This window comes from Ursus maritimus, unplaced genomic scaffold (genome assembly GCF_017311325.1).
Source record: "Ursus maritimus isolate PB19 unplaced genomic scaffold, ASM1731132v1 scaffold_21, whole genome shotgun sequence".
NCBI lineage: Eukaryota > Metazoa > Chordata > Mammalia > Carnivora > Ursidae > Ursus > Ursus maritimus.
Window position 1 is genome coordinate 448,121 of NW_024424564.1, and position 24,220 is coordinate 472,340.

A 24,220-nucleotide genomic window follows, 5' to 3' on the forward strand; every position below is an offset into this window, starting at 1 on the left:
AGGGAGGGAGGAAGGGGAGGGAGAAATGAGTGCTCCTGGGGAAACTTTGGGGGTCATAGATGTGTTCATTATCTTGATTGTGATGATGGTTTCAAATACATAAGTCAGAGCTTAACAACTTATACACTTGTAATTTATTTTATGTCAGGTATACCTCAATAGGGCTGTTAAAAATAGTAATGAACTGGGCACCTGCGTGGCTCAGCAGGTTAAGTGTCTGCCTTCTGCTCAGGTCATGATCCCGGGGTCCTGGGATTGAGCCCTGCATTGGGCTCTCTGCTCAGTGGGGAACCTGCTTCTCCCTCTACCTGCTGTTCCCCCTGCTTGTGCTCTCTCTCTCTCTGACAAATAAATAAATAAAACCTTTATTTATTTATTTTTAAAGATTTTACTTATTTGACAGAGAGAGACAGCGAGAGAGGGAACACAAGCAGGGGGAGTGGGAGAGGGAGAAGCAGGCTTCTCTCTGAGCAAGGAGCACGATGCGGGGCTTGATCCCAGGACCCTGGGATCATGACCCAAGCAGAAGGCAGACGCTTAATGACTGAGCCACCCAGGCACCCTAAATAAAATCTTTAAAAAAATAAAAGTAAATCATTATTAAAAAATAAATAAATACAAATTAAACAAAAATAAATCATTATCGAGTAGAGTTTATCCCAGAAATGCAAGAATGATTCAGTAACATAAAGTCTAAAAATGTAATTTATCACATTAAAAGACTCAATGAGGGGGCGCCTGGGTGGCACAGCGGTTAAGCGTCTGCCTTCAGCTCAGGGCGTAATCCCGGCGTTGTGGGATCGAGCCCCACATCAGGCTCCTCTGCTATGAGCCTGCTTCTTCCTCTCCCACTCCCCCTGCTTGTGTTCCCTCTCTCGCTGCCTGTCTCTATCTCTGTCAAATAAATAAATAAAATCTTTAAAAAAAAAAAAAAAAAAGACTCAATGAGAAAATCATAGGATTATCAAAGAGAGACCCCTCCACCCCCCAAAAAAGAACTTTTGGTAAAGTTCAATGTTATTTATAATAATTCTATTTTTTTCCTTTTTTTAGAGAGGGAGAGAGAGAGTGTGTGTGCACCCACACACAAGCCGGGGGGGGGGCAGAGGGAGAGAATCTGAAGCAGGCTCCATGCCCATTGCCAAGCCCCATGCCAGGCTTGATCTCAAGACACTGAGATCATGACTTGAGCCAAAATCAAGAGTCAAATGCTTAACCAACGGAACCACCCAGGTGCCCCTGAGCTTTGGATTTCATAACCACCTTGTCCTCCATGATCTTTACTCACTCCAGCAGTCATAACTTAAAACTTGACATCACAAAAAAAACTTTCATGTTAGAAATCTCAAACCTTGGGGCGCCTGGGTGGCTCAGCTGTTAAGTGTTTGCCTTTGGCTCGGGTCGTGATCCCAGGGTCCTGGGATGGAGCCCCATGAGGGGCTCCCTGCTCAGTGGGGGGGTGTGCTTCTCCCTATCCCTCTGTCCTTCCCCCCTGCTTATGCTCGCTCTCTCAAATGAATAAATAAAATCTTAAAAAAAAAAGAAATCTCGAACCCAGTTCCCCACTAACCATCTTACCTTGCAGTTCACTTGTTTAGTCATGCCCACCGCAGTACTTTGTCTCCCTGACAGTCACCTCCAATCCATGGGGTCCTGCCATTTCCCCAGCATCCAACAGTCTCCACCCACTTCTCCAAGAATCACAGTTGTTTTAATGACAAACAGTAATTAAAGAGTGCCTTGCCCTAGGAACACTTATTCACGTTGTGTTGGTCACTGTTTCTAGTTCTTTTCAGGGGACAAAACTATGTATATACAGTATTCATACCGATACTTCTAATTCAAATTTGAAACTACAGAAAATCTGTACTTTCTTTCTTCCATCAAAATTCATGGTTCTTGGGGCACCTGGCTAACTCAGTGAGTAGAGCACACAACTCTTGTTCTCTAGGCCGTAAGTTTGAGCCCAACACTGGGTGTAGAGTTTACTTAAAAAAAAAAAAAATCATGCTTTTTTTGCAGCAAGGGATGGCAGGGGGAAGAATCTCCACTGAGATCCCAAGGAGAGGCTCTCGAACTTGCCCCACCCTGGGCCCCAGCACCTACCTGGTTGGCCCAACTCAACCATGGTCAAGGCGATCGTCATCTTCAACAACCATGGGAAGCCATGGCTCTCCAAGTTCTACCAGACCTATAGTGAAGACACAGAACAGCAATCATTAATGAGATGTTCTATTTGGTATCTAAGAGAGATGAAAATTTCCTAGAAGGAGGATTCTTAACTGGAGGATCTGACAACAAATTGATTTATAGACATCATGCAACATTATATATACATATAAGATTTTAAAATTTAAATTCAATTAACATATAGTGTATTATTAGTTTCAGAGGTAGAGTTCAGTGATTCATCAGTCTTATATACACCCAGTACTCATTACATCATATCCCCTCCTTAATGTCCATCACCCAGTTACCCCATTCCTCCACCCCCCCCTCGCCTCTAGCAACCCTCTGTTTGTTTCCTATGGTTAAGAGTCTCTTATAGTTTGTCTCTCTCTCTGGTTTTGTCTTGTTTTATTTTTTCCTCTCTTCCCCTATGATCTGCAAACATCACTTTGCTTCAGCAGTACCACTCATGAACTGCTTCCATCATCCTACGATTGCTTTGTCCCTTCCTTAATTAAAGGAGCAATATGCCTCATTTATTTTTTTTTTCTAAATGGCAAGATTTCTTTTTTTTTTTTTTTTAAATGATTTTTTATTATATTATGTTAGTCACCATACAGTACATCCCCGGTTTCCGATGTAAGGCTCGATGATTCATTAGTTGTGTATAACACCCAGTGCACCATGCAATACGTGCCCTCCTTACTACCCATCACCGGTCTATCCCATTCCCCCACCCTCCTCCCCTCTGAAGTCCTCAGTTTGTTTCTCATAGTCCATAGTCTCTCATGTTTCATTCCCCCTTCTGATTACCCCCCCTTTCTTTATCCCTTTCTTCCCCTACCGATCATCCTAGTTCTTATGTTCCATAGATGAGAGAAATCATATGATAGTTGTCTTTCTCTGCTTGACTTATTTCACTTAGCATTATCTCCTCCAGTGCCGTCCATGTTGTAGCAAATGTTGAGAACTCGTTCTTTCTGATAGCTGAGTAATATTCCATTGTATATATGGACCACAACTTCTTAATCCAGTCATCTGTTGAAGGGCATCTCGGCTCCTTCCACGATTTAGCTATTGTGGACATTGCTGCTATGAACATTGGGGTGCATATGGCCCTTCTCTTCACTACGTCTGTATCTTTGGGGTAAATACCCAGTAGTGCAATGGCTGGATCATAGGGTAGCTCAATTTTTAACTTTTTAAGGGACCTCCACACTGTTTTCCAGAGTGGCTGTACCAACTTGCATTCCCACCAACAATGTAGGAGGGATCCCCTTTCTCCACATCCTCTCCAACAATTGTTGTTTCTTGCCTTGTCTATTTTTGCCATTCTAACTGGCGTAAGGTGGTATCTCAGTGTGGTTTTGATTTGAATTTCCTTGATGGCTAATGATTTTGAACATTTTTTCATGTGTCTGTTAGCCATTTGTATGTCTTCATTGGAAAAGTGTCTGTTCATATCTTCTGCCCATTTTTTGATTTGTTTATTTGTTTCTCGTGTATTGAGTTTGAGAAGTTCTTTGTAGATCTTGGATACCAGTCCTTTATCTGTAGTGTCATTTGCAAATATATTCTCCCATTCCGTGGGCTGCCTCTTAGTTTTTCTGACTGTTTCCTTGGCTGTGCAGAAACTTTTAATCTTGATGAAGTCCCATAAATTCATTTTATCTTTTGTTTCTCTTGCCTTTGGGGATGTGTCATGAAAAAGGTTGCTTTGGCCGATGTCGTAGAGGTTGCTGCCTATGTTCTCCTCTAGAATTTTGATGGATTCCTGTCTCACATCGAGGTCTTTCATCCATTTGGAGTTTATTTTTGTGTATGGTGTGAGAGAGTGGTCAAGTTTCATTCTTTTGCATGTAGCTGTCCAATTTTCCCAGCACCATTTATTGAAGAGACTGTCTTTTTCCCACCGGATGTTTTTTCCTGCTTTATCAAATATTAGTTGCCCAAAGAGCCGAGGGTCCATTTCTGGGCTCTCTATTCTGTTCCATTGGTCTATGTGTCTGTTTTTGTGCCAGTACCATGCTGTCTTTGTGATCACAGCTTTGTAGTACAGCTCGAAATCCGGCATTGTGATGCCCCCAGCTTTGTTTTTCCTTTTCAACAGTTCCTTGGAGATTCGGGGCCTTTTCTGTTTCCATACAAATTTAAGGACTATTTGTTCCAGTTCTTTGAAAAATGTCCTCGGTATTTTGATCGGGATAGCATTGAAAGTGTAGATTGCTCTGGGTAGCATGGACATTTTAACTATGTTAATTCTTCCAATCCATGAGCATGGAATATCTTTCCATCTTTTTATGTCTTCCTCAATGTCTTTCAAGAGTGATTTATAGTTTCTAGAATATAGGTCCTTTACGTCTCTGGTTAAGTTAATTCCAAGGTAACGTATGGTTTTTGGTGCTATTGTAAATGGGATGGATTCCCTAATTTCTCTTTCTTCGGTCTCGTTATTCGTGTATAGAAATGCAACTGATTTCTGAGCATTGATTTTGTATCCCGCCACGTTACTGAATTGCTCTATAACTTCTAATAGTTTGGGAGTGGCTTCTTTTGGGTTTTCCATATAGAGTATCATGTCATCTGCAAAGAGAGACATTTTGACTTCTTCTTTGCCAATTTGAATACCTTTGATCCCTTTTTGTCGTCTGATTGCTGTTGCAAGGACTTCTAGTACTATGTTGAATAATAGTGGCGAGAGTGGGCATCCTTGTCGAGTTCCTGATCTTAAGGGAAAGGCTTCCAGCTTTTCCCCATTGAGAATAATATTTGCAGTAGGCTTTTCATAGATGGCTTTTATGAGATTGAGAAATGTACCTTCTATTCCTACACTCTGAAGGGTTTTAATCAGGAAAGGATGCTGTATTTTGTCAAATGCTTTTTCGGCATCGATTGAGAGGATCATATGGTTCCTGAGTCTTTTCTTGTTGATATGATGTATCACGCTGATTGATTTGCGAATATTGAACCACGCTTGCATCCCAGGTATGAATCCCACTTGATCGTGATGGATAATCCTTTTAATGTACTGTTGGATTCTATTAGCAAGTATCTTGTTGAGGATTTTGGCGTCCATATTCATTAGGGAAATCGGTCTGTAATTCTCCTTTTTGAGGGGGTCTTTGCCTGGTTTGGGGATCAAGGTAATATTGGCCTCATAGAATGAGTTTGGTAGCTTTCCTTCTGTTTCTATTTTTTGAAATAGCTTTAGGAGAATAGGTATTATTTCTTCTTTGAATGTTTGGTAGAATTCCCCAGGAAAACCGTCCGGGCCTGGAGTTTTGTTATTTGGAAGGTTGTTTATCACTGACTCAATTTCTTCATAATTAATTGGCCTGTTTAAGGAATCAATTTCTTCCGGTTTCAATCTTGGTAGTTTATAGGTTTCCAGGAAGGATTCCATCTCTTCCAGATTGCTTAGTTTATTGGCATATAGCTGTTGATAAAAATTTCTAATAATCCTTCCAATTTCAATGGTGTTCGTCGTGACCTCTCCTTTTTCATTCATAATTTTAATAATCTGGGTCCTTTCTCTTTTCTTTTGGATAAGTCTTGCCAGTGGTCTGTCAATTTTATTGATTCTCTCAAAGAACCAGCTTCTAGTCCTGTTGATCTGCTCTACTGTACTTCTGGTTTCTGCTTGATTGATTTCAGCTCTAATTTTGGTCAACTGCTTCCTCGTGCGTGGATTAGGCCTGTCCCTCTGTTGCTGTTCCAGCTTCTTGAGGTGAGAATATAAAAACTGCATTTTAGATTTTTCTATTCTTTTGAGTGAGGCTTGGATGGCTATGTATTTCCCCCTTAGGACTGCCTTTGCAGTATCCCATAGGTTTTGGACTGTTGTATTTTCATTCTCATTGGTCTCCATAAATTGTTTAATTTGATTTTTGATTTCCTGGTTTATCGAGTCATTCCTGAGCAGGATGGTTCTTAGTCTCCAAGTGTTTGAGTTTCTTCCAAATTTTTCCTTGTGGTTGAGTTCCAATTTCAGAGCGTTGTGGTCTGAGAATATGCAGGGGATAATTTCAATCTTTTGGTATCGGTTGAGACCTGTTTTGTGTCCCAGAACATGGTCTATTCTTGAGAATGTTCCATGGGCATTAGAATAGAATGAGTATTCTTTGGTTCTGGGGTGTAGTGTTCTATATATATCTATGAGGTCCAACTCGTCGAGTATGGCATTCAAAGCCTTTGATTCTTTGCTTAGTTTTTGCCAGGGTGTTCTGTCTATTTCTGAGAGTGGAGTGTTGAGGTCCCCTACTATTAATGTATTTTTATTTATATGTCTCTTTATTCTGGTTAAGAGTTGGCTTGTGTATCTTGCTGCTCCCCTGTTGGGGGCATATATATTTATAATTGTCATATCCACTTGTTGAATACTTCCCTTAAGAATAATATAGTGCCCTTCTGCATCTCTAACTATAGTCTGTAGTTTAAAATCCAATTTATCTGATATGAGAATTGCTACCCCAGCTTTCTTTTGAGGTCCATTTGCGTGAAAGATGGTACTCCATCCCCTTACTCTCAGTCTGAATGCATCTTTGGGTTCGAAATGAGTCTCTTGTAGACAGCAAATGGATGGGTCATTTCTTTTTATCCAATCTGCAACCCTGTGGCGTTTTATGGGATGGTTCAAACCATTTACATTAAGACTGATTACTGAGAGATATGATTTTAATGTTGCCATGTTGCCAGTAAAGTCTTTGTTTGTATTGGCTGTGACTTTCTGTTCTGTATCACTCTTGGGGCCTTTTTACTTTTATAGAACCCCCCGTAATATCTCCTGTAGGGCTGGTTTCGTGGTTACAAAATTGGTTAGTGACTGGCGATTCTGAAATGTCTTTATTTCTCCATCAATTCTGAATGACAGCCTTGCTGGATAAAGGATCCTTGGCTGCATGTTTTTCTCTGAAAGAGCTTTAAATATGCTCCCCCAACCCTTTCTCTCATTCCAGGTCTGTGTAGACAGGTCTGACGTAATTCTGATGCTTTTGCCTTGGTACGTGAGAAATTTCTTTGCCCTGGCCGCTTTCAATACTGTATCCTTGCATCTAATATTTGCGAATTGCACTATGACGTGACGTGGCGTAGGTTTGTCGTGGTTGAGCTTGGGAGGGGTCCTCTCTGCCTCTTGGACACGAATGTTTGTTTCCCTTGCTAGATTAGGGAAGTTTTCAGCTACAATTTGTTCAAATATCTCTTCTAGACCTCTGTTTTTCTCCACCCCCTCGGGGATGCCGATGATTCTAACATTGGATCGTTTCATTGAGTCAGTAATCTCCCGTAACCTACATTCGTGGGCGTGGATTTTTTTAAGACCATCTTCTATTTTCATTTTTTCCTCTATTAACCCATCCTCCAATTCACTAACCCGTTCCTCTGCTTCTGCGACCCTGGCCGTCAGAGCCTCTAGTTTTGCCTGCATTTGGCTCATAGAATTTTTAATTTCTGTCAGATTCGCTCTCATTTCTGTCCTTAGGGATTCTATATTCTCAGTAACCTTTTCGTTAATAGTTTTTTCAATTCTACTCATCATTTTGACCATCGTTACTCTGAATTCCATTTCTGATAATTTGGTTACATCCATATCCATTATTTCTGTGGCAGAGGCCACAGAATCACTGTCTTTTCTTTGCTGGGGGGGGCTTCTCCTTCTTGTCATTCTGATGAAGAGAGGTTGCGGGGTTTCCAGAGCCCAAATTATTGACTGGGTCCCAGGCCGTGCCCCTTGTTTTATAGGGATCTTAGGGATGTGGGCTTCTTCTTTAAAGATTTTATTTATTTATTTATGTGGCAGCCAACCAGCGAGAGAGGGAACAGAAGCAGGGGAGTGGGAGAGGAAGAAGCAGGCTCCCAGCGGAGGAGCCCGATGAGGGACTCCTTTCCGGAACGCCGGGATCACGCCCTAAGCCGAAGGCAGGCGCTCAATGACTGCGCCACCCAGGCGCCCGGGTTGTGGGCTTCTTGATTTTTCAGCCTGCCTTCTGTGTTCTGGGGGAGGGGCCTGCCGCGCCAATACTCAGGCAACCCTGTTTGGGTAGAGTCTCCGTGTCCCCTGCGAGGGAGGATGGGGATGGGCACTCTCTGAGCCGGTATTTCCAGGCTTTTGTTCTCTGGCGGCTTTCCCTGGCGGTTTGCTGTGCCTCTTCTGAGAGTCAGAGCAGCAGCGGCCAAATTTCAGCCTCTGTCACGGAACAGAAGGATTGCGGCCCGTTCTCTACTAATGTTCTGGCCACTTTAACTCTGTTTCTGTTGGTGCTGCTCAACCCTGCAGCGTCCCGGGATGTGCGCCCCACACCCGGCGTCCCAGCCCTACTTCCAGGGCCGGCGCGTTCTCTGTCCTTTGTGTTTCTAATGCGCCGCCAGCCGCCCGCGCGCGCTCCCGGACTCCCGGTCTCAGTCTGGTCCAGTGAGCGCACCGGGATTCCGGGTTCCGCGAGATGCCTGGTGGCGCGCGCACCCGGCTCACGGTCTCAGTCTGCTGTTTTCGGGTGCCGTCCGCGAGCCCCGCCCACTCTCCCGTGCAAGTGGCTGCCTTCCCGGCGCCCGACGCGCGGCTCCCTCCCCTTCCGCTTTATCTTCCGATATCTGTGCACAGTTTCATGGCTCCCCCCGACCTCAATACTCAGCGCTGGAGATGTTCATTTGTAGAGATCCAGATGCTCTTCCTGCGTCTCAGGCTGGTTCCGTGGTTGTTTAGACTGGTCTGGTACCTATCCAGCTCGACTCGGGGGACCGGCTGAAAACGGTGTCTCCTACTCCTCCGCCATCTTAACTCCCAAATGGCAAGATTTCTTTTCTTTTTTGAGAGAGGGAGACCACATTTATATAACTTCTATTTCTTTAGTATATTGTTATTTACATACTTATATATTTTTTGTATATTTATAAATATGTTTTTAAAATACTTCAGTATATTATTTACATATTTATAAAAATATAGTATATTTTTATTATAGTATATTGTTATAATTGTTCTTTTTTATTTTAGCTATTGTTGCTACTAGGGTAGCTCTATTCTCAACTTTTTGAGGAACCTCCATACTGTTTTCCAGAGTGGCTGCACCAGCTTGCATTCCCATCAACAGTGTAGGAGGGTTCCCCTTTCTCCACATCCTCACCAACATCTGTCATTTCCTGACTTGTTAATTTTAGCCATTCTGACTGGTGTGAGGTGGTATCTCATTGTGGTTTTGTTTTGTATTTCCCTGATGCCGAGTGATGTTGAGCACTTTTTCATGTGTCTGTTGGCCATGTGGATGTCTTCTTTGGAGAAATGTCTGTTTATCTTCTTTTTTTTTTAAGTTGTTTTTTAAAGATTTTATTTATTTATTTGACAGAGAGAGAGTACAAGCAGGGGGAGCAGCAGGGAGAGGGAAAAGCAGGCTCCCGCTAAGCAGAGAGCCTAACATGCGGCTGGATCCCAGGACCCTGGGATCACGACCTAATCTGAAGGCAGACGCTTAACTGACTGAGCCACCCAGGCACCCCGTTCATGTCTTCTGTTCATTTCTTGATTGTATTATTTGTTCTTTGGGTGTTGCGTTTGGTAAGTTCTTTATAGATTTTGTATGCTAGCCCTTTATCTGATATCTCATTTGCAAATATCTTCTCCCATTCTGTCAGTTGTCTTTTGGTTTTATTGACTGTTTCCTTCGCTGTGGAAAAGCTTTTTATCTTGATGAAGTCCCAATAGTTCATTTTTGCCTTTGTTTCCATTGTCTTTGGAGATGTGTCTAGCAAGAAGTTGCTGCGGCCAAGGTCATAGAGGTTGCTACTTGTGTTCTCTTCTAGGATTTTGATGGATTCCTGTCTCACATTTAGGTCTTTCATCCATTTTGAGTCTATTTTTGTGTATGGTGTAAGGAAATGGTCCAGTTTCATTCTTCTGCATGTGACTGTCCCATTTTCCCAACACCATTTGTTGAAGAGACTGTCTTTTTTCCATTGGATATTCTTTCCTGCTTGTCGAAGATTAGTTGACCCTAGAGTTGAGGGTCCATTTCTGAGTTATCTGTTCTGTTCCATTGATCTTTGTGTGCTTTTGTGCCAGAACTATGTCTTGATGATTACAGCTTTGTAATAGAGCTTCAAGTCCAGGATTGTGACGCCACCAGCTTTGGTTTTCTTTTTCAACATTCCTTTAGCTATTCGGGGTCTTTTCTGGTTCCATACAAATTTTAGGATTATTTGTTTCAGCTCTGTGAAAAAAAGTTGATGGTATTTTAGTATTTTTTTAAGGATTTTTATTTATTCATTTGAGAGTGAGAGAGACAGAGAGAACACAAACAGGGGGAGAGGCAGAGGGAGAGGGAGATGCAGACTCCCTGCTGAGCCGGGAGCCCAACATGGGGCTCAATCCCAGGACCTGGAGACCATGACCTGAGCCAAAAGCAGATGCCCAACCATCTGAGCCACCCAGGCACCCCAGTTGATGGTATTTTGATAGGGATTGTATTGAATGTGTAGATTGCTCTAGGTTGCATAGACATTTTAACAATATTTGTTCTTGCAACCCATGAGCATGGAACATTTTTCCATTTCTTTGTGTCTTCCTCAATTTATTTCATGAGTGTTCTATAGTTTTCTGAGTACGGATCCTTTACCTCTTTGGTTAGGTTTATTCCTAGGTATCTTATGGTTTTTGGTGCAATTGTAAATGGGATTGACTCCTTAATTTCTCTTTCTTCTGTCTCATTGTTAGTATATAGAAATATAACTGATTCTGTGCACTGATTTTATAGCCTGCCACTTTGCTGAATTCCTGTATGAGTTCTAGCAATTTTGGGGTGGAGTCTTTTGGGTTTTTCACATAGAGCATCATATCATCTGCAAAGAGTCAGAGTTGGACTTCTTTATCGATTCGGATGCCTTTTATTTCTTTTTGTCTGATTACTGAGGCTAGGGCTTCTAGTACTATGTTGAACAGCATTCATGATAGTGTAAAACCCTGCGGTGCTCCTGGCCTTAGGGGAAAAGCTTTCAGCTTTTATCATTTTATCATTGAGAATGATATTCGCTGTGGGCTTTTTGTATATGGCTTTTATGACATTGAAGTATGTTCCCTCTATCCCTACACTAAGAAGAATTTTAATCAAAAAAGGATACTGTAGGGGCGCCTGGGTGGCACAGCAGTTAAGCGTCTGCCTTCGGCTCAGGGCATGATCTCGGCGTTATGGGATCGAGCCCCACGTCAGGCTCCTCCGCTGTGGGCCTGCTTCTTCCTCTCCCACTCCCCCTGCTTGTGTTCCCTCTCTCGCTGGCTGTCTCTATCTCTTTCAAATAAATAAATAAAATCTTAAAAAAAAAAAAAAAGGATACTGTAGGGACACCTGGGTGGCTCAGTCTGTTAAGCATCTGCCTTTGGCTCAGGTCATGATTCCAGGACTGGGATCCAGTTCCACATCGGGCTCCTTGCTCAGCAGGGAGCCTGCTTCTCCCTCTGCCTGCTGCTCCCCCTGCTTGTGCTCGTTCTCTCTGACAAATAAATGAATAAAATCTAAGAGGAAGGAAGGAAAGAAGGAAGGAAAGAGAAAGAAAGAAAGAAAGAAAGAAAGAAAGAAAGAAAGAAAGAAAGAAAGAAAGAAAGAAAGAAAGAAAAGGAAAAAGAATGCTGTCCTGTGTCAAATGCTTTTTCTGCATCTATTGAGAGGATCATATGGCTCTTGTGCTTTCTTTTATTAACGTAGTGTATCACTTTGATTGATTTGCGGATGTTGAACCACCCTTCAGCCCAGGAATACATCCCACTTGGTCATGGTGAATAATCCTTTTAATGTACTGTTGGATCCTATTGGCTGGTATTTTGGTGAGAATTTTTGCATCCATGTTCATCAGGGATATTGGTCTGTAATTCTCCTTTTTGGTGGGGTCTTTGTCTGGTTTTCGAATCAAGGTAATGCAGGCCTCATAAAAAGAGTTTGGAAGTTTTCCTTCCATTCCTATTTTTTGGAGCAGTTTCAGAAGAATAGGTATTAATTCTTCTTTATATGTTTGGTAGAATTCCCCTGGGAAGCCATCCGACCTTGGGCTCTTGTTTGTTGGGAAAGTTTCTTTTTTTAAAAAAGATTTTATATATTTATCTATATCTATCTATCTATCTATCTATCTATCTATCTATATCTATCTATCTATCAGAGAGAGAGAGAGAGCACACAAGCAGGGAGAGTGGCAGGCAGAGTGAAAGGAGGCTCCCTGCTGAGCAAGGAGCCTGATGTGGGACTCAACCCTAGGACCCTGGGATCATGACCTGAGCCAAAGGCAGATGCTTAACCGGCTGAGCCACCCAGGCGTCCCTGTTGGGAGATTTTTGATTACTGCTTCAGGTTCCTTGATGGTTATGGGTCTGTTCAGGTTTTCTGTTTCTTTCTGTTTCAGTTTTGGTAGTTTATACATCTCTAGGAATACATCCATTTCTTCCAAATTGCTGAATTTGTTGGCATATAGTTGCTCATAATATGTTCTTATAATTGTTTGTATTTCTTAAGTGTTGGTTGTGATCTCTCCTCTTTCATTCATGATTTTATTAATTTGGGTCCTTTCTCTTTTCTTTTTGATAAGTCTGGCCAGGGGTTTATCAATCTTATTTCAAAGAACCAGCCCTTAGTTTCATGATCTGTTCTGCTGTTCTTTTGGTTTCTATTTCATGGATTTCTGCTCTAATCTTTATTATTTCTCTTCTCCTGCTGAGTTTAGGCTTTATTTGCTGTTCTTTTTCCAGCTCCTTTAGGTGTAAGGTTAGGTTGTGTATTTGAGACCTTTCCTGTTTTTTGAGAAAGGCTGGTAGTGCTATATACTTCCCTCTTAGGACTGCCTTTGCTGCATCCCAAAGATTTTGAACAGTGTGTTTTCATTTTCATTTGTTTCCATGAATTTTTTTTAATTCTTTAATTTCCTGGTTGACCCATTCATTCTTTAGTAGGATGCTCTTTAGCCTCCATGAAACATTATATTTTGTCTTCTATGTGGATTCTTCAGAAAGTGAACTGGGCTTTTAATTTTTTAATTTTTTTAAAGATTTTATTTATTTATTTGACAAAGAGGGAGAGCAACAGAGAGAGAGGGAAAAGTAGACTCCCCGCCGAGCAGGAAGCCTGACGTGGGACTTGATCCTAGGACCTTGGGATCATGACCTGAGCTGAAGGCAGACACTTAACCAACTGAGCCACCCAGGCGCTCCTGTCACACATACATAATATGTATTGCATGAAAACATGACCTTTTTCTCTTGGTTTAAATAAACTCCAAGGTAACTGGACTTCTAAAAAAAAAAAAAATCAGGGCACCTGGTGGCTCAGTTGATTAAGCATCTGGCTCTTGGTTTCAGCTCAGGTCATGATCCCAGGGTCCTGCGACGGAGCCCTGAGTCAGGCTGTGCACTCAGCAGGGAGTCTGCTTAAGATTCTTTCTCTCCTTCCCCCTCTGCTCCTCCCCCTGCTGGCACTCTCTCTCTCTAAAATAAATAAATTAAATCTTTAAAAGAAATTAAAATAAATTTTAAAAATAAAAAAAATCATGGTTCCCAAGGGCACAGAAATGAATTAGAATATTTTATAGTTACTCATTTACCTTATCCTGCATTACATATTAAATAGTTTCTGAATAGCTAGTAATACTACCTCCACCAATTACAGAAACGGATACGATTTTTTTTGTTGTTTTTTGTTTTTGCAGATGCTATCCTCATTCTCTTCCCATTTTTTCATGGTTATAATACCTACATTGTCAGATCATATGGCCATTACATAATATACTTTCTCTTTTAATCTTCATTTAGTCTCAGTTCTCTAAGTAACTAATATTATAACATTTACTCAGAGCCCTTATATTGATGTCTCTCCAGAGAGTTGGTTCTCTGAATTGCATTCTCCAGTGGATTTCCTAGGAAGGGCTCATGGGAACAATATTCCCTGAGTTCCTGCATATTGATAACAATTTGTCTCTGTCCATTACAGTGGAAGGTTAGTTTGCTTTGGCTCACATGTCCTTTTCTTAAATATTTAAAATACATTAACTTCATTTTCTTTTCTTGCATAAATCATTGCTGTCAGACAAGTCTGAAAAGTATCTAATTTGTCCCTTATGAGTCTATGCTCTTTTTTTTTTTTTAAGATTTTATTTATTTGTCAGAGAGAGAGAGAGCACAAGCAAGCGGAGCAGCAGTCAGAGTAGGCAGAGGGAGAAGCAGGCTCCCCTCTGAGCAAGGAGCCTGATGTGGGACTCGATCTTAGGACCCTGGGATCATGACCTGAAATGAAGGCAGCCGCTTAACCTACTGAGCCACCCAGGCATCCCAAATCTATGTTCTTTTTGTCTGGTTAAAAGATTTTTTTCTTTAAGGTCTAAGGGCGCTGGCTGACTGATTTTGGCTCAGGTCATGCTCTTAGGGTCCTGAGATCCAGCCCCGTGTTGGGCTCTGTGCTAGATGTGGAGCCCACTTAAGATTCTCTCTCTCCCTCGCCCTCTGACCCACCCCCCACGTGCGCCTGCTCTCTCGAGGGAAAAAAAAAAAGTCTAATAAATTTATTAGAATATGTCTTTGTCTTGGTCATTGTAGGTCAATATTTTAGGCACCTGCTATATTTTTTTTCTTGTCAAACAATTTTACTTGAGGCAACAACTGAAGTATATTTTTTTTGAGAGAGAGAGAGCATGCAAGCATGGGAGTGTGCATGGGGGGAGGGGAGGGGCAGACGGAATGGGAGAGAGACTCTTAAGTAGGCTCCACACCCACCGTGGAGCCCCACAGAGAGCTCTATCTCAGGACCCTGAGATCATGCCCTGAGTTGAAATCAAGAGTCTGACACTTAATAAACTGAGCCACCCAGGTGCCTCCAACTGAAGTATAATTTAATTCAACAGGAAATATCACTCTTGGAGGGAAAACAGAGGGGGGAAACCCTTAAATTAAAGCCGAACATTTTTTCTAAGGCACAGCACTGACATTTCCAGATTGACAGAATAAGTTTGTTTCCATAAAAGAAAATCATGAGTCCAAAATTTGCCTTTGAGACAGTGTCCACTTGGTCTCCATTTCTCAAGGCTCAGGGAATGATGCTTGCAGCCTTCCTCAGGGCCACATAGCCAGTGATGACATTGAATGGCAGCCTCTGAACACAGGAAAACTCTTCAATGGTGTTGAACTGTATCTTGCTCTGGGGGTCTGTGCCGTTGGCAAGAAGACCTGAAACATCAGAAGACTTCTGAGCCAGTTTAAAGGATGGAGGAGCATCAATACCGAAGTTGCCACGGCTTTGCCCTTTGAGCAGCAGGAATTTGTTTCAGGTTCTTCCAGGTCCTGTTCTTGCCAGCTACCGCACCACCATGGCCAGAGTGCACAAAGTTTGGGTCCTTAAAGGGCAATGGCTTGGCAGCTTTTCCATAGGTCTTGTGCTGAAATTGGAGGGCGCCATTTTTTTCTCTCTCATGGCTTCCATACTGATACCCTGCCTAAAGCTGGTGGTGGACACTTGATTCTTCTCCCTGGCGCTGTAACCCCCGAGCTCCTGCACTTGTGGGAAGGACTGGCTGACCCCTTCTTGCTGTTCTGGGCTATTCTGCAGTGGAAGTACTGGCCACAACTGGAATTCGAGCCACCATTCCTGCCCTCTCTATATTCTTTTAATATGTAGTTTTGAATTTTTTAATTTCAGGAAAATCTTCTTGAGTATTTTTTTTGTTTGTTTGTTGTTTTGGTATTTTTTTCTGTTCCTTTGCTTTAGTTTTCTTTTTCAGAGATTTCTATTAACCTGTTAGTGGAGTCCTTGAAGATGCTCAAAGGAAGTTGCCTAAGGAAAAAAAAAATGTGAGCCAAGGATTTTATATCTTCCTTGTCTGTCTTTACTATTTGTCACTTTCTCTTGAAACCTCTTATTTCATTTCTTTTTACTTTAAATTTTTTTATTTTATTTTTTAAAGATTTTTAAAATTTGATAAATTTGTTTGTTTTTAAAGGATTTTATGTATGTATTGATTTATTTATTTTGAGAGAGAGAAAGAGAAAGAGTGGGGGGGAGAAGTGGGGGAGGGAGAAGAAGGGGGAAAGAATCCCAAGCAGATTCCACCCTGAGCAGGACCCGGGGCTCTATCTCACAACCCTGAGATCATGACCTGAGCCAAAACCAAGAGTTGGACACTCAATCGACTGAGTCACCCAGGCGCCCCTAATTTAATTTTTTAAAACAATTTTAGTTGAGAGAGAGAGGGATAGCACCAGCAGGGGAAGGGGCAGAAGGAGAGGGACAAGCAGACTCCCCACTGAGCGGGTACCCATCCCAGGGCTCGATCCCAGGACCCAGAGATCATGACCTGAGCTGAAGTCAGATGCTCAACCAATTGAGTCACCAAAATGCCCCTTTCTAATTTAATTTTTAAGTAAATTTTACATCCAGTGTGGGGGTCCCACTGGATCCCACCCCAGGATCCAGAACACACTCAACAGAGTGAGCCAGCCAGGGGTCTCAAACCTTGATATATTTTTTAAAAGATTTTATTTATTTATTTATTTATTTATTTATTTATTTGAGAGAGAGAGCAAGCAGAGATAGTAACAGAGATAGCAAGAGAAAGCACGAGCAGAAGGAGAGAGCATGAAACCCCGTGCCCATTGACTATCACCTTCCTATCACCCCTTCACCCCTCTCCCTAAGCCCTAAGCAACCACTAATCTACTCTCTGTCTCTATAGATTGCTCTTTTCTGAACTTTCATAATAATGGAATTATATAATACTTGGACATTTCTGACTAGCTTCTTTATTTAACGTAATGTTTTCACCTTTTTTTTTTTTTTTTTTTTTGGAAAGAGAGAGAGCATGAGTGGGGGCGGAGGGCAGAGGGAGAGAAAGAGAGAGAGAGAATCTTAAGCAGGCTCTGTGCTGAACATGGAGCACAACTCAGGGCTTAATCTTAGGACCCCGAGATCATGACCTGAGCCAAAATCAAGAGTTAGACACTTAACCACCTGAGCCATCCAGGTGCCCCAGTACTCTGTTCTTTTTATGGGTAAATAATATTAATTGTCTGGATATATAACATTTTGCTTATCCATTTTTCTGTAGATGGACATTTGGGTTATTTCCATTGTAGGAAACAACCTTACCTCTACCCATCTTAGGTTCTCCGATGGGGCTCTTTAACAAAAAAGAGAGATTAACGAGATAAAACGGACACGTTTGTTAACACACGCAGCCACATCAGAGCGGAGAAGCCTCAATGGAGAGTAATTCAAAGTGGTGGCTTAGAACTCTAGCTAATATAGCATCTTCAAAAAAGAGCAATAAATTTATGGCAAAATGACAGGAGAGGACAAAGGAAGTTTTAGGCTTCTAAGGGCAGCAAACTGTGGGAAGGTCAACATATGGGAGGAAACTAATGGAGTGACGTTTGTTTGGGGATTTCTCTGGTGCCGTCTCTGGGCCGATAAGAGTCTGGAGCATCTCCAGTAAAGAATTTATATTCTGCCTTTAGGCAGAAAAGGAGGGTAGAAAGAGAGCTTTTTATGTGTTTGCTGCTTCTTAATTGCCTTTAGTTAAAAATAATTTCATGTCAAAGAGGCATATTTTGGGGCGACACTCTGGGTTTCTTCACTGCCTTCTGGCCGTTAGGAATACTGCTGCCATGAGCATTCACGTACAAGTTTTTGTGGAGATAGATGTTTTCACTTCTCTTGGGTCTATAATCAGGAACGGAGCTGCCGAATCATTTTATTTACGCTTTGTTTCCATTAAATGACATGGTCTTCAGGATGCGCCAAGTGGTCGTCCCTCCTGCAATCTGACACTCAGTCCTGGGCTACACGCATTGACGACCGGGCCGTGTACAGCTAGGAGAGGCCAGCGCAATCGGGAAGGGGTTGTTAACCAAGTCACCAAGTCACTTGAAGAGTAAGGGGAGGATGTGCAGACATATAGCTGAAGAAAGGAAAACTGAAAGGAAAAAGAGAGACGTATTCAAAGATCTGAAGGGTTGTTACACAGAAGCAGGGTTAACCACAGGGTAGAAGTAAGTGTACTTGGTGGAAGCTTCAGAGAAACATAATGGGTCTGAAGATTTTCCTTCCTTCCCTCCTTCCCTCCTTCCCTCCTTCCCCTCTCCCTCCCTCCTTCCCAATTATTTTATGTTTTGACTACATAAAACAGGAATAAAACATAAAAAGAACAAAATATGTGCAGCGATATCTTGCATTCAGTTCCCCTTCATATAGGCAGTTTCTTACACATCCTTCAAGATGTATAAACAGATTTTTTTTTTAATTTTAAGGATTTTATTTTTTTTTTAAGATTTTATTTATTTATTTGACAGAGAGAGAGACAGCCAGCGAGAAAGGGAGCACAAGCAGGGGGAGTGGGAGAGGAAGAAGCAGGCTCCCAGTGGAGGAGCCTGATGTGGGGCTCGATCCCAGGACCCTGGGATCACGCCCTGAGCCCAAGGCAGACGCTTCACGACTGCGCCACCCAGGCGCCCCAAGGATTTTTTTTTTTAAGATTTTATTTATTTGACAGAGAGAGCCAGCCAGAGAGAGGGGGAACACAAGCAGGGGGAGTGGGAGAGGAAGAAGCAGGCCTCCCAGAGGAGGAGCCCGATGTGGGGCTCGATCCCAGGACTCTGGGATCATGACCTGAGCCGAAGGCATACGCTTAACCACTGAGCCACCCAGGCGCCCCAGGATTTTATTTTTAAGTAACCTCTACACTTGATGTGGGGCTAGAACTCACAACCCCAAGTTCAAGAGTCACATGCCATTCCATCTGTGCCAGGCAGGCACCCCAGATTTTCTAATTTTATAAGAAGAAATTTAGTATGCTTTAAGAGAGAGTAAAAATGTTTCTAAATTTAAAAAAAAAAATTATCTTATGGTGACCCAATCCTGTAATAAGGACTGTCTCAGGCATTCCCTATCCTGAAGATATTCAGGAGAAATACACAAATGATCATCTATTAATCTTATGGGACATTTTTCTCTTGCAGTTTTTTTTTTTTAAGATTTTATTTATTTATTTGACAGAGAGAGACACAGCCAGCGAGAGAGGGAACACAAGCAAAGGGAGTGGGAGAGGAAGAAGCAGGCTCTCAGTGGAAAAGCCTGACGTGGGGCTCGATCCCAGAACACTGGGATCACGCCCTGAGCCGAAGGCAGACGCTTAACGACTGAGCCACCCAGGTGCCCCTTGCAGTTTATTTGTTGAAGAAACTAGATTGTTATCTTACAGAATTTCCCACCTTCTGGATTTTGCTGATAGAATTTTCTGCATTTTGGATTTTGCTGTGTGGTGTCTTTCCTTTGTTTTATGAATTTCTTGCAAATTGGTATTGGATTGAGAGGCTAAGACTCAGATTTGATTATTTTAGTAAGCCTAGCTCATAGATGGTGGTGAGTTCTTCCGTCAGGAGGCATATAATATCTGCTTATCTCTTTTTGTGATGTCAGCAACTGTTGTCGCTCAAAGTGCTGATGTTCTCATTGTATTATTCCTTCTTCATTTATTAGCTGCCATACTTTTTTTTTAAAGATTAATTTAATTTAGGGGCGCCTGGGTGGCTCAGTCGTTAGGTGTCTGCCTTCGGCTCAGGTCATGACCCCAGGGTCCTGGAATCGAGCCCCGCATGGGGCTCCCTGCTCAGCGGGAAGCCTGCTTCTCCCTCTCCCACTCCCCCTGCTTGTGTTCCCTCTCTCACTGTATCTCTCTGTCAAATGAATAAAATCTTTAAAAAAAAAAAAGATTAATTTAATTTATTTGTTAGAGAAAGAGAGAGTGGGGAGGGGAGGGACAGAAGGAAAGAATCATCAGGCAGACTTCCTGCGAACCGCAGAGCCTGATGTGGGGCTCAATCTCACAATCCATGAGATCATGAGCTGAGCCAAAATTAAGAGTCGGATGCTTAACTGACTGAGCCACCCAGGCACCCCAACTGTCATACTTTTATAATGAAGAACTTCCCCTCAAAGTAGTTGTTGGCAAGGCAAGATAAATTTTTGTTACTTTTTCCTTATCCAGGGTTTTCAAAATAGCGGGTTGGTTCCCTATCGTCTTACGATGACTAGTATTTTTTTAAATAACATTATGAATTCATGGATTTAAATCTATTCAATGTGTTCCATTGTGGTTATTATCCCTGTTAACTGGGGATGGTTACACTGGGAGCCTCCTCAGTTTGGCTCTTGGTTTCTTTTAGTAAAACCTTAGTAGTCTTTGATAGTTTCTCCCATTCTCTCTTCAACCCCCTACAAATCAAGTGTAATCCCCACCATGTGAAAGAAATTGGTCTTGTTAAGGTCATCAAAAACCTCCTTATGGGGCGCCTGGGTGGCACAGCGGTTAAGCGTCTGCCTTCGGCTCAGGGCGTGATCCCGGTGTTGTGGGATCGAGCCCCACATCAGGCTCTTCCACTATGAGCCTGCTTCTTCCTCTCCCACTCCCCCTGCTTGTGTTCCCTCTCTCGCTGGCTGTCTCTCTCTGTCACATAAATAAATAAAATCTTAAAAAAAAAAAAACTAACAAACCTTAGCAAGCCTAAGAAAAAGAGAAACACAAATAACTAAAAACAGAAGTAAAAGTGGAGACATCATTACCAAACTTATAGAAATAAAAAGGACTGTGAGAGAATACATGAACAGTTATACACCAACAGATTAGATTATCTACATGAAAATGGGCAAATCCCTAGAAACAGAGGAATTGCTAAAACTGATTCAAGGAGAAATAAAAAATCTGAACAGACCTATAACAAGCAAAGATAATGAATCAGTAACCAAAACCTCCCAACAAAATAAAAAGTCCAGGACCAGATGGCTTCACTGGTGAATTTTACCAAACATTTTTTTAAAGTTTTTTTTTTTTTTTTTTTGAGAAAGAGAGAGCACAAGCAAGGGGAGGGGCAGAGGGAGAGGGAGAAGCAGACTTCCCGCTGAGCAGGGAGCCCGATGTGGGGCTCAATCCCCAGACCCTGCAATCATGACCTGGAATGAAGGCAGACATTTAACCAACAAGCCACCCAGGCACTTCTGAATTCTACTAAACATTTAAAGAATTAATACCAATCCTTTCAAACTCTTAAAAAAGAAAATAAAGGAGGATGAAGAGGAGAAGGAATGTGCTCGGTCATTCCATGAAACCAACATTACCTTGACACAAAAGTCAGAAAAAGGCATCACAAGAAAAAAAACTACAATTCAGTGTCATTCAGTTCATTTACAATACCATGCAACTATCACCTCTGTCTAGTTCTTAATCATTTTCACCACCGCATAACAAAACCCCGTATTCATTAAGCAATCATTCCCCTTATCCCCTATCTCCAGCCCCTGGCAACCACCAATCTTTCATTTTTATGGATTTACCTATTCTGGATAATTTATATAAATGGAATCATACAATATGTGATCGTGTGTGTTTGGCTTTCTTTCACTTAATATAATGTTTTCAAGGTTTATTCACATTGTAGGATTGTTGATTTTCTAAGACAGGAGAAAACTTTCAATATTTTACCATTAGATGTGTATGATATCCGCTGTAGGTTTTTGGTAGACACCCACTATCAAAAATTTTTAAAGTCTTATCTATTTCTAGTTTGCTAATAAGTTTTTTAATCATCAGCAGGTGTTGAATTTTATCAAATACTTTTTCTGCAACTATAGAGAGGATTACATGATCTATCTATTTTATTCTGTTAATGTGATAAATTATATTGTTTGGTTTGCCAATGTTAAACCACACTGGAATTACTGAAATAGAGTCAGGCTGGTTATAATGTTTCTTTTTTTTTTTTTTAAGATTTTATTTATTTATTCGACAGAGAGAGAGACAGCCAGCGAGAGAGGGAACACAAGCAGGGGGAGTGGGAGAGGAAGAAGCAGGCTCATAGCAGAAGAGCCTGATGTGGGGCTCGATCCCATAACGCCGGGATCACGCCCTGAGCCGAAGGCAGACGCCCAACCGCTGTGCCACCCAGGCGCCCCTGGTTATAATGTTTCTTAATGTCTTTTAACATATTGATAGATTCTATTTGCTATTTTGTGTGGGATTTTCACATCAAACTTAATGAGAGAGGGGGCCTGTACTTGTCCTACTTTATAATTTAAATTTATATTTAAACTATATATATTTAAATTATATATAATTTAAAATTTTTTTCAGGTTATAGTGTCGCAAAATGAATTGGAAATCTTCTTTTTCTCTATGATCTGGAAAAGTTTTTGTAAGATTGGTGTTATTTCTTCCCTGAATGTTTGGACTAATTCACTAATACATCCATCTAGGTTTACAGTTTTCTTTGTGGGAAAGCTTTTAAATGACATATTCAGAGTACTTAATAGATATATAGGACCACTCAGAATTTTCTCTTACTTCTTTGATCAGTTTAGGTAAGTTTTGTTTTCCTAAGAAGATATCTATTTCAAGTAAATTTTAAATTTTATTTATTTTTCAAAGATTTTATTTTTAAGTAGGGGCACCTGGCTGGTTCAATCGGTAGAGCGTATGACTCTTGATCTCAGCCTTGTGAGTTCGAGCTCCACCTTGAGTGTAGGGATTACTTAAAAATAAATTCTTTTTTTTTTTTTAAAGATCTTATTTTTAGAAAATAAACCTTTTAGAAAACATGGAGTTGTTCCTTTGGCCACAAATATGCGAATCTAAAAGAAACATGACATTGCAGACATCAAGGAAATGTGCACTATTCAAAAAGGAGCACCCCAAGGGGCGCCTGGGTGGCTCAGTCAGTTGAATGTCTGCCTTTGGCTCTGGTCATGATCCTAGCGTCGTCCTGGGATCGAGTCCCACATCGGGCTCCCTGCTCAGCAGGGAATCTACTTGTCCCTCTCCCTCTGCTGCTCGCCCTGCCTGTGCTCTCTCTCTCTCTCTCTGTCAAATAAATAAATAAAATCTTAAAAAAAAAAAAAAAGGACGCCCCCCCAATGTTGCCAGAGCAAAACTGGAGGAGTCTACAATGTTACCCAGCATGCTCGGCATTGTCGTAAACACACAAATTAAGGGCAAGATTCTTGTCAAGAGAACTAATATACATATTGAGCATAATAAGCACTCTAAGAGCTGAGAGTTTCTTGAAGTGTGTGAAGGAGAATGATCAAGAAAGAAACCAATGAGAAAGGTACTTGGGAAGCACCAGCCTGTACCACCCAGAGAAGCATACTTTGTGAGAACCAGTGGAAAGGAGCCTGGGCTGCTGGAACCCATTCCTTATGAATTCAGGACATGTGTAAACAGAATGAAAGACCACTGGACCGTGGAAAAAACAAAAGAATGTAAAAGCAGTAGTCTGTATCATTTCTTCATTTAATTCACCAATCTGGTCCCTGCAAAAACCAGATGCTGGAGGATGTGTGTGAAATACTATAAATTCAGCCAAGTAGTAGCCCTAATTGCAGCTGCTTTGCCATATGTGGCATCTGCTAGAGCAGATTAACAGGGGCCCAAGTACATGGTATGCAACCCTTGGTCTGGCAGATGCATTCTTTTCCATCCCTATCAGAAGGAAGAAAAGAAACAGTTCACATTCACTTGTAAAAGGCAACAATATACATTCACAGTCTTACCCCAGGGCTATGTTTACTCTTCTGCTCTCTGTCATTAAGTGATCTGGAGAGAGCCAACCAGCTAGACATCTCTCAGAGAATCCCAGATCGATCTGCTATATTGATAACATCATGCCACGTGGACTGGTTGAGCAGGAAGTGCCAAGTATGTCACATGCCTTGGTAAAACACTTGCTCTACAGAGTGTGAGATATAACCTTTTTTCACAGTTCCCTTCAGAATTAGTTGAAGCCTTGGGACTGCTCAGCCATCAATTTCTCCTTCTGTCCAATCTCGCTTCCTTTCTTTCCGGGTTGATCCCAACAGCACTCACTAATAAACTGCCTGCACTCTATTCTCCATCTTAGTGATGGCTTCCCTAGAAACTCAATCTGTGATCACGGGAAAAGCTTTGCCAGGCAAAAAATAAATATAAATAAATAAATAAATAAACAAACAAACCAAAAGTAAATTGGGTTTTAATATGTGATAAAATACTTTAAAAAAAAATTTTTTTTAAC

General features: G+C 41.6%; 1 pseudogene; it reads right to left on the minus strand.

Annotated features, from left to right (window-relative positions):
* Positions 1-14,948: 14,948 nt before the first annotated feature.
* Positions 14,949-15,768, minus strand: LOC103682554 (annotated as a pseudogene).
* Between the last annotated feature and the right edge of the window lie 8,452 nt (positions 15,769-24,220).